Source organism: Podarcis cretensis (assembly GCF_951804945.1).
Source record: "Podarcis cretensis genome assembly, chromosome: 1".
NCBI lineage: Eukaryota > Metazoa > Chordata > Lepidosauria > Squamata > Lacertidae > Podarcis > Podarcis cretensis.
Genome location: NC_137170.1, coordinates 30,914,187 through 30,922,343, shown reverse-complemented (window position 1 = coordinate 30,922,343; position 8,157 = coordinate 30,914,187). Strand labels below are relative to the sequence as shown.

General features: G+C 46.6%; 1 protein-coding gene across 1 annotated transcript in view; it reads left to right on the top strand.

Moving 5' to 3' along the window:
• The first annotated feature begins 1,314 nt into the window (after nucleotides 1-1,314).
• TMEM63C (transmembrane protein 63C) overlaps nucleotides 1,315-8,157 on the top strand; it is a 66,402-nt gene continuing 59,559 nt past the window's right edge. The window contains exon 1 of the mRNA XM_079971901.1: nucleotides 1,315-1,776. The gene's annotated coding sequence lies outside the window, so the exon portion shown is untranslated. The remainder of the gene's footprint in view (nucleotides 1,777-8,157) is intronic.

Here is an 8,157-nt window from a genome sequence, read left to right as displayed (position 1 = left end):
TTCGCCGCATTAAGCAGTTGGTCCCTTACCTTTCCCACCCCGATCTGGCCACAGTGATCCATGCGACAGTCACCTCCAGGCTTGACTACTGTAATTCGCTCTATGCGGGGCTGCCCTTGAAACTGTCCCAGAAACTGTCCCAGAATGCGGGTGCAGAATGCTGCAGCGAGGCTCCTCACGGGGTCCCTGCCATGGGAGCATATTCCCCCAGTGCTTTACAAGTTGCACTGGCTCCTGATGGAGTATAGGGTCAGGTTCAAGGTGCTGGTTTTGCCCTTTAAAGCCCTTTGTGGCTTAGGGCCCTCATATTTACAGGACCGCCTCTCCTGGTATGCCCCGCAGAGGACCTTAAGGTCCATGAATAACCATAGTTTAGAGGTCCCAGGCCCTAAGGAAGTCAGACTATCCTCCACCAGGGCCAGGGCCTTTTCAGTAATGGGTCTGACCTGGTGGAATGCTGTGACCCATGAGACTAGGGCCCTTCAGGATTTAACCTTCTTCCGCCAGGCCTGTAAGACAGAGCTATTCTGCCTGGCCTTTAATTTGAATTCAGCCTGATCTTTTATTTCACTTCACTTCTCTTCCCTCCCCCTCCCCTTTTATGAAGATTACTCGCTCTGAGACCCCACAGCTAATTCTCCCCTGGCCTCCTCGCTGGCCCAACTAGGATTAACTCAGCCAGCTAGCCCTGGTGACTATCTTATGTTTATTGGATGGAATTCCCCAAAATGATTTTTAAACTTTGAATTTTATTGTCATTCATGCTTTTATACTGTATTTCACGCTGCTTCTAAGTTGTATTACAATTAAGTGTTTTAAATTTGTTGTTAGCTGCCCTGAGCCTGGTTTTCTGAACCTGGAAGGGCGGGGTATAAATATATTATTATTATTATTATTATTATTATTATTATTATTATTATTATTATTATTAACTTGCTATAACTACGTAAAAACAATCAGCTGATGATGCTCCCCCAACCATTGCACTTCCGGGACAGAGAAAGGTGCACCTGTTGGGCTACAGTCTGCAACGCGAAAACCCCAGAGCAGGATCGCTGATAGGGTGCGAGCTACCCTCGTGAAGGGACCGACCCCTTGCCGCCGGCTCATGGGCATCTTTCGCGTTTTCGAAGTGCTTCGGCTTAGCTCGGCAACTTGCAGAGAGTCCCTTCCCCGGGCATGCAACTCGGGAGCAAAGCGAGGGCCGAGGCGCGCATTCGCCGCCGCCGCGTTGCAGGAGGGCAGGGCGGAGGCGGAACGGGAAGATCCCTTGCTGCCCGCTGCTGCTGGCGGCTCTTGCCTTCTACCTCGTGGGAAGCCCGTCCTCTTCCTTCGAGCCAGAGCTCCAGGCGCGGAGACCCCCGCTCGAGGAGAGGGGAGGCCGGGCTGGCGCGCCACCGCGGCCACGCCAGGATGCAGCTGCGCGGTCACGGCGCGCCGAGCGAACCCGGGAGGGGATGTGGGTGGGGCAGAGACCGGGTTTCTCTGCTCCAGTTCCTGAAAGGCGCGAGTAGCCCTTTGCACTGATTCGGGAATTTAGCGACGGCCCCTTGCCTAGCGAAAAGTGGGTTTGTTATGGTCTCTCGCTGGGCGCCTGGAACAGCCTGACGCTGCAAACCGGAGCAGGTGTGCCGTTGATCTGGAGAGGGGAGACGCCGGGAAAAGCTGGCCCCAAAAAGTGTCTCCGGCGGCCGTCCTTCGGGAAAGCGTCCTTCGATTTCACGCCGGAGCAGGCGGGAGGGGAAAGCAAGATCTCGGCTACCTTTTTTCCCCCAGGTAGGGAAGCAATTCTTTTGCAGCATGGTCCTTTCTAATTTTTTTGCACGACTTCTGTGACCGGGGACTGCAGCGTCTCGTGAAGATGCGCGCAGAGCAGCCCGCCTCGGGTGGTGGAGATCCCAGAGGGGTTGGAGGAAGAAGGGAAGGGTTGTGTGCGCATATATTTCCAAATCACGAGGCAGGAATGGCTTGGGAGGCCGTCAGGATCCGTAGGAAACCACCACCACCGACCTAAGCTAGCCATAGGGATGTATGTTCTCCTTAGGGTCCGCGTTGCTGTGGCGAGAGATTCCCATGGGAAAGGAGAGGAGGGGCTTTGCACTGGGGGCGGGGGTGGTTTGCCTGCCTGCAATGATCTGAGGAGCAGACTGGGGGAATCTCCTTTGCTCGCGGACCCTGCTTGGGCTGGCAAGCAGCGGCGAAGATGGTGTTGTAGTTGTAGGGTAGGAAGCCTGAAGAAAACCCCAACCAAAGAGTCGGGCCTTTGGGCCTTGTTTTTGGTCTGGTGGCGACATCTGTACAGCCACAGTCGGAAACAGGATGGGCACCACAGAAAGGGCATGGAAATAAAAGCAGCTTCAGAAAGGAAAGAGATGCACATGTGTATGGTTTTAAAATAGAATAAAATGTGAGTGTGCCTAGTTGCTCCTTTATCAGAATTGTGGGGTTAGCCTTGTGCTGACTATTGATGAAAGAATGAAAACCTTGCCACTTGCATAAGTTTGGCAGAGTGATCTTAAACTACAATTTCTAAATGGTAATAGATTCTGTGCCAGCTGTCTACATATTTATGAGGCACCTGTGCTGAAATTTGAGGCTCAAAGCTGCAGTCCCACGTACCTGGGAGAACGTCCAATTTAACTCAATGGGACATACTTCTGAATAAATGGCTTACACCCAAATATCTGAAAGAATGCCGCCTCTGTGGGTGTCAAGATCAGCAGTGGGGGCGGGTTGGGGGCACTGCCCTCAGGTGTTTGAGGTGTCGGCCCAGGAGAGCATTCTCGGTGGCAACCCCTAAATTATGGAATTTCCTCCCCACATTGATGCGACCAGTGCCTTCATTATGTAGGTTGCAAGAAGATGCACCTCTTACCCTGGCCTTTTGACTCCTGGTATTGTGTGTGTGTGTGTGTGTGAGAGAGAGAGAGATATATATATACACTTTAAGACCTACTGCATTCTTTTGACTGTAATTTGTTTTGAACTGTTTTTAATATTTAATTTTAAAATTGCTGCAAACCATCCTGGGATGGATAAGAAATCTAATGAGTAATAAAATAAATAAAGACAACAAGATGTATAGAATTGTACTATAAGCCTCAGGTACTATTTTGAAGGCATTGACTCAGCCCTGGAGTATATTAGTTAGTGGTAGAAAGGGCAATACTGAGTGCATTTCTGTCACAAGCAGCTAAGTTTCCCCACGTTAGACGGGGCAAGGCTTCCCATTAACAGACTATGCCTTGTAGGCAGGCCTGATCATCACCATCTCCTTTTTCTTCTCTTCTTTTTAAAAAAGAAAGTAAGCACTGACAGAGGCCTAGTTGGGTGTCACCATTTTTGACTGCAGGTGTTGGGCTTGCACAATTGAGTGCTCCTCCCTTCAGAAACAAAAAGCATCTCAGAGGGAAAAGACTCAAATAGAACCCTTCTCCATGACTTCTAGTTTTTTGTATGGATGGATTTTTTATTTTTTTGGTATGGAAGAACAATCCAACCTGTGAGATCCTCACCTGCCCTCTGTGGTGGTACAGCTCAGACACAAGTTTACCATAATGGGAAGAATTTGACAAATCTATACCTAATCCTGAAGCATAACTATTACTGCACTAGTTGGCCTGCAATATGATCTAGGACCTTTGCTTTTATATGCTGATTTTATTAAAAAAATGCACTGACCCATAGGAGAACTCCCAAATGATGAATTGGGATCTCCTGCCAGCTGTGGAAACTTTTTGGGATGGTAGGCTGTGATCCAGGAATTTTCATTTCAGGGACAGTGGTGGGAAGTTAGTTCAGTACGAAGATAAAATTTTCACACTGGTGACCTATAAAAGGAATTTTCAAAACCCACTTTTGATTTCAGAGCACGTAATACCCCACTGTACTATGCTTATAATACCTGGAACACATAGGAACCTATCTTATATCAAACCAGGCTATTTGTCTCTGTAGCTCAGTATTGCCTTTTTAATGGATATTCACAGGTGCTTTAGTTGAGATTCCTGCATTTCAAGGGGTGTGTGGATTAGATTGCCCTTGGGAGTCTCATCCAACTCTATGATTCTATAATCATGTGGACACATAATGCATTTTTGAGGGAGTCCTGTGGGCTTCCCTGCCTCTGTTCACTTCTCTCCCTCAAATCACACACACATCTGAGAGACAGAAAAAGAGAAAGCATGTGCACACATATTTCACTTTTCCAAGTGATTGGGGTAAAATTCAGATCTAGTAGAATTAATCTGAGCCTTAAATAGAACATGAGAGCTGAAAGAGGAAGTAGGGAAGAGTGCCACTTTTCAAGGGAGAAAAAGGTAACAACCCTCATCACTTCACAACCAAGAGAGTAGCGAAGGGGAGGGTCCCTCAGAGACTCTGTAAGAGTCAGGAGAAGGTGTCAAGGGTGCATCTGCATGCTCACGAGCACAGTGTTGGAGACCCCTGGCCTGCTCTGACTGGCCGTTCTTCTACAACAGCTTAGGTAACCTTCAGCCCTCCAGATGTTTTGGCCTACAACTCCCATGATCCCTAGCTAGCAGGACCCGTGGTCAGGGATGATGGGAATTGTAGTCCAAAACGTCTGGAGGGCCAAAGGTTGCCTACAAGGAGTGAGGAAGGAGTCCTTTCCATCTTTTAAACTGGAGAAGCCAAGGATTGAAGTTGAGACTTTCTGCTGATGCTCAGCTATTGATCTACGGCTTTGCCCCTACGATCACCCTGTTGTTCATAACTTCTATATCTTTGTATGACGGCCCTAATCATGAGTGCTTTGTGAATGAATTCTATGAGTGCTGGAACGGGAGTAGCTTCTGCACTGGGGCTGTTGAGCTAATCAGAAACACAGAGACCATAAAAACTGCCGAGCTCCTTTATAGTTTGCTTGCATAGGGAGTCGGTGCTCTCAGAATGTCAGTATATTTTCTCCCGCTGAAGCTTTTTCTAAACTCTTTGGTGATGTTTGGCCTTTTCCTCACACCCACACCTCTTTAGGAATCCATTGAAGCGAACTACGTGGCACCTGCCTCTTTTTATCACTGCCCTTTATTCTGGGCCTGTATTTATTATTGCACCAAGTGCATGAAGCTTCCTGGAAGCAGAGGAGGGCGTGTCTTGAATACACATCTCAGTCTACTGCAGTGCCGTAACCTGTGGCTGCTGGGAAGCTTGGTTCAAGCCACTGCTACCCACCATGGCTTCTGAGATGCTCCTTGCATAGTGTCAGTCGGCTCGCCGTAGCCACCAGGATTAGAAATTTCCTCTTTTCTAAAATGGAAACTACAATTCTCCGCTTGTTCTGGGATACAACATGGGTGTTTAAAGATATGTATGTTTGTAGGAAACCATGGCACACCAACAGTGAATACAGTTGCTTTCCAGAGTGGTCCTGCTTAAACTCCAGGCCCCTGGGAAATCTGTGAAATGATATATAATGAACTGAATAAAATGTTTAAAATAACTTTAATTAAAAAACAACAACAACAGGAGCTTTTCTGTTAGGGATAGTGAATATAGAGATTCCGAAGGACCCTAAAAATTTGTGTATGCCACAACTGCAGCCAGAATGGTGTTTGCCCAGAGGTGGAAAGAAGATGTTATACCTGCTAAGGAAGTATGGCTGATTAAATTGATGGATTGTGCCAAAATGGCAAAACTGACAGGTGTAATAAGAAACCAAGAGGGATTTTTTTTATTTAAAAAAAGGTGAGGAAAATTTGTAGCATATTTGAAAAATTCTGGCGTACAAACAAGTTCATTAGCAGTTAAAATTGTACTAAGATAAATGGAAGAATAACTTTAAAAAGTGGAATAAAGTGGAAAATGCAGTGTTAATTTAAATTAGAAAAGGAACCACAAAAGGGGGTGGGGGGAGGGAAGTAAAATATTCAATTGTATTGGAGGTATGCGTTTGTAAGGTGTGTATTTGTCAACTTGTGAAAAACGGAAAATAAAATTTATATAAAAAATAAATAAACAAACTCCAAGCCCCTAGGGTGAAGTTCAGGGCGGGAAAATCCTCTCCTATAAATAGGGTGTAGCGATCCAATTTTGCCTCCCCTGTACTACCTTGAAGGAATCTGTATTTCAGCAACGTGAGATTCTTGCTTGTTTCTGATTTGCAGTGAAAGAGAAGTGGCCGTAAATCACAATAAAAGTGACAGAGGGATGCAGATGCCTGGGAATGCTGGCGCTGCAGGGTATGACGGGTTATATTGGTGCATTGTTGCCCAGCAGCATCTCTCGATGCCATGGCAACCTTATTGGTGGGCAATATACACTGTTTTTCTGGCCGGATGGTAAACAGATGGGAGGGGGGAGATGTTGGAAGAGCTCGCAGAAAGGGTGTGTTGTAACTGGATGTTGAGCAAAGACGTGGTCATCTAAATTCTGGATTAGCAAGCAGTTATCTCTTTACTTTCTTTATTAACGTACAGTGGTACCTTGAGTTGCAAACGCCTCAGGTTACAAACGCTTCAGGTTACAAACTCTGCCAACCTGGAAGAGTTACCTCGAGTTGAGAACTTTGCCCCAGGATGAGAACGGAAATCGTGTGCTGGCAGCGCAGCGGCAGCAAGAGGCCCCATTAGCGAAAGCACGCCTCTAGTTAAGAACAGTTTCAGGTTAAGAACACGAATTAAATTCCAAAACGAATTAAATTCGTAACTAGTGGTACCACTGTACTTCTAAGGTGTGTGGCAGCAGGTCAGTTCCTCTCCTGCTATATCTATCAAAGGCTTCATTTTTAAAAGTGTTGGTAGGGTTTGTTTCTGTCATGTTCTTAGCACTTCGTAGCGTTCTGCTGAAATGTACCATCACCATGTGAGTAACAGGTGCACACACATCCTCAAAGCTGTTGTAGTAGCAGTCTATTACTACAAGTTAAAGAATTTAGGCCATGTCACCTTGCAGATGGGGAAGATAGTTAACAGGAGAGTGCCTCCTTCTGGAAATCCATTGCCATGTTTGACATACTGCTCCTCTAGGAATATGCTTGTTTGGGAGAGAAGTTGGCCAGTGGTGTAGTGGTCCAGGGTTACAGGGGACCTGTTCCTATTTCGGCAGTAGGGTCCCTGTCTCCCGTATCCAAAGCTACAGGGTGCTTCAGTTTCAAGAGAATGGTATGCAGGTTGTGCTATGCACAACGGAACTTAATGAAAAATGCAGTTTAAGTTCCTCTGAAAGAAGATATTGCAGCACTGCAAATCATTTGCCCATCTATGTGTGCAGAAAACAGTGGATCTGGCTGAAACGCTAGATCAGTATTGATTGGTGCAATGCACCCCCAATATTTATGCACCCCCAATATTTAACGTACCACTGTACGTTAATAAAGAAAGTATTGAGTAACTATAATTTTATTGTATAATCTTAGAAGGGGCAAGACTGTGAAGGGACATGGCTGTAACTATCATGAAGGGATTTTGCCAGTACAGTGGTACCTCGGGTTAAGTACTTAATTCATTCCGGAGGTCTGTTCTTAACCTGAAACTGTTCTTAACCTGAAGCACCACTTTAGCTAATGGGGCCTCCTGCTGCCGCTGCACCGCCGGAGCACGATTTCTGTTCTCATCCTGAAGCAAAGTTCTTAATCCGAGGTACTATTTCTGGGTTAGCGGAGTCTGTAACCTGAAGCGTATGTAACCTGAGGTATCACTGTATACTACCTCTGAATCCAGACTGCTGGTGTTGCAGTGCATGGGAGTGTAATAATATTCAGATGTCTGCCACAGACCTACTGGCCTCCTGTGCTTTTTCATAGCCACAAGAAGTTGATAGATTGGAACTGTCATCTCCTTTATTTAGGTCTTCAGGCCCTGGAGCTGCTTCGAGCTGTTCCTAGCCTGGTCGGAACACATCCTGAAAGCTTGGAAATGAGGCAGGCTGTTTTGTGGTGGTGGTTGAGCTAGGATTTGAGCAGGGTTATGGGAGCCACCCTCCTTTTCATAGCAGCAGACTGTTTGGCAGGCAGCAACCGCAGCTCAACAGTAGAATTGTATAGTTGGAAGGGACCACAAGGGTCATTTAGTCCAACCCCTCTGCAATGCAGGAATCTTTTGCCCTACATGGGGCTCAAACCCACGACTCTCAGACTAAGAGTCTCATGCTGTCCCCACTGAGCTATCCCAGGCCCAGAACACTTGCTTTGAATGCAGG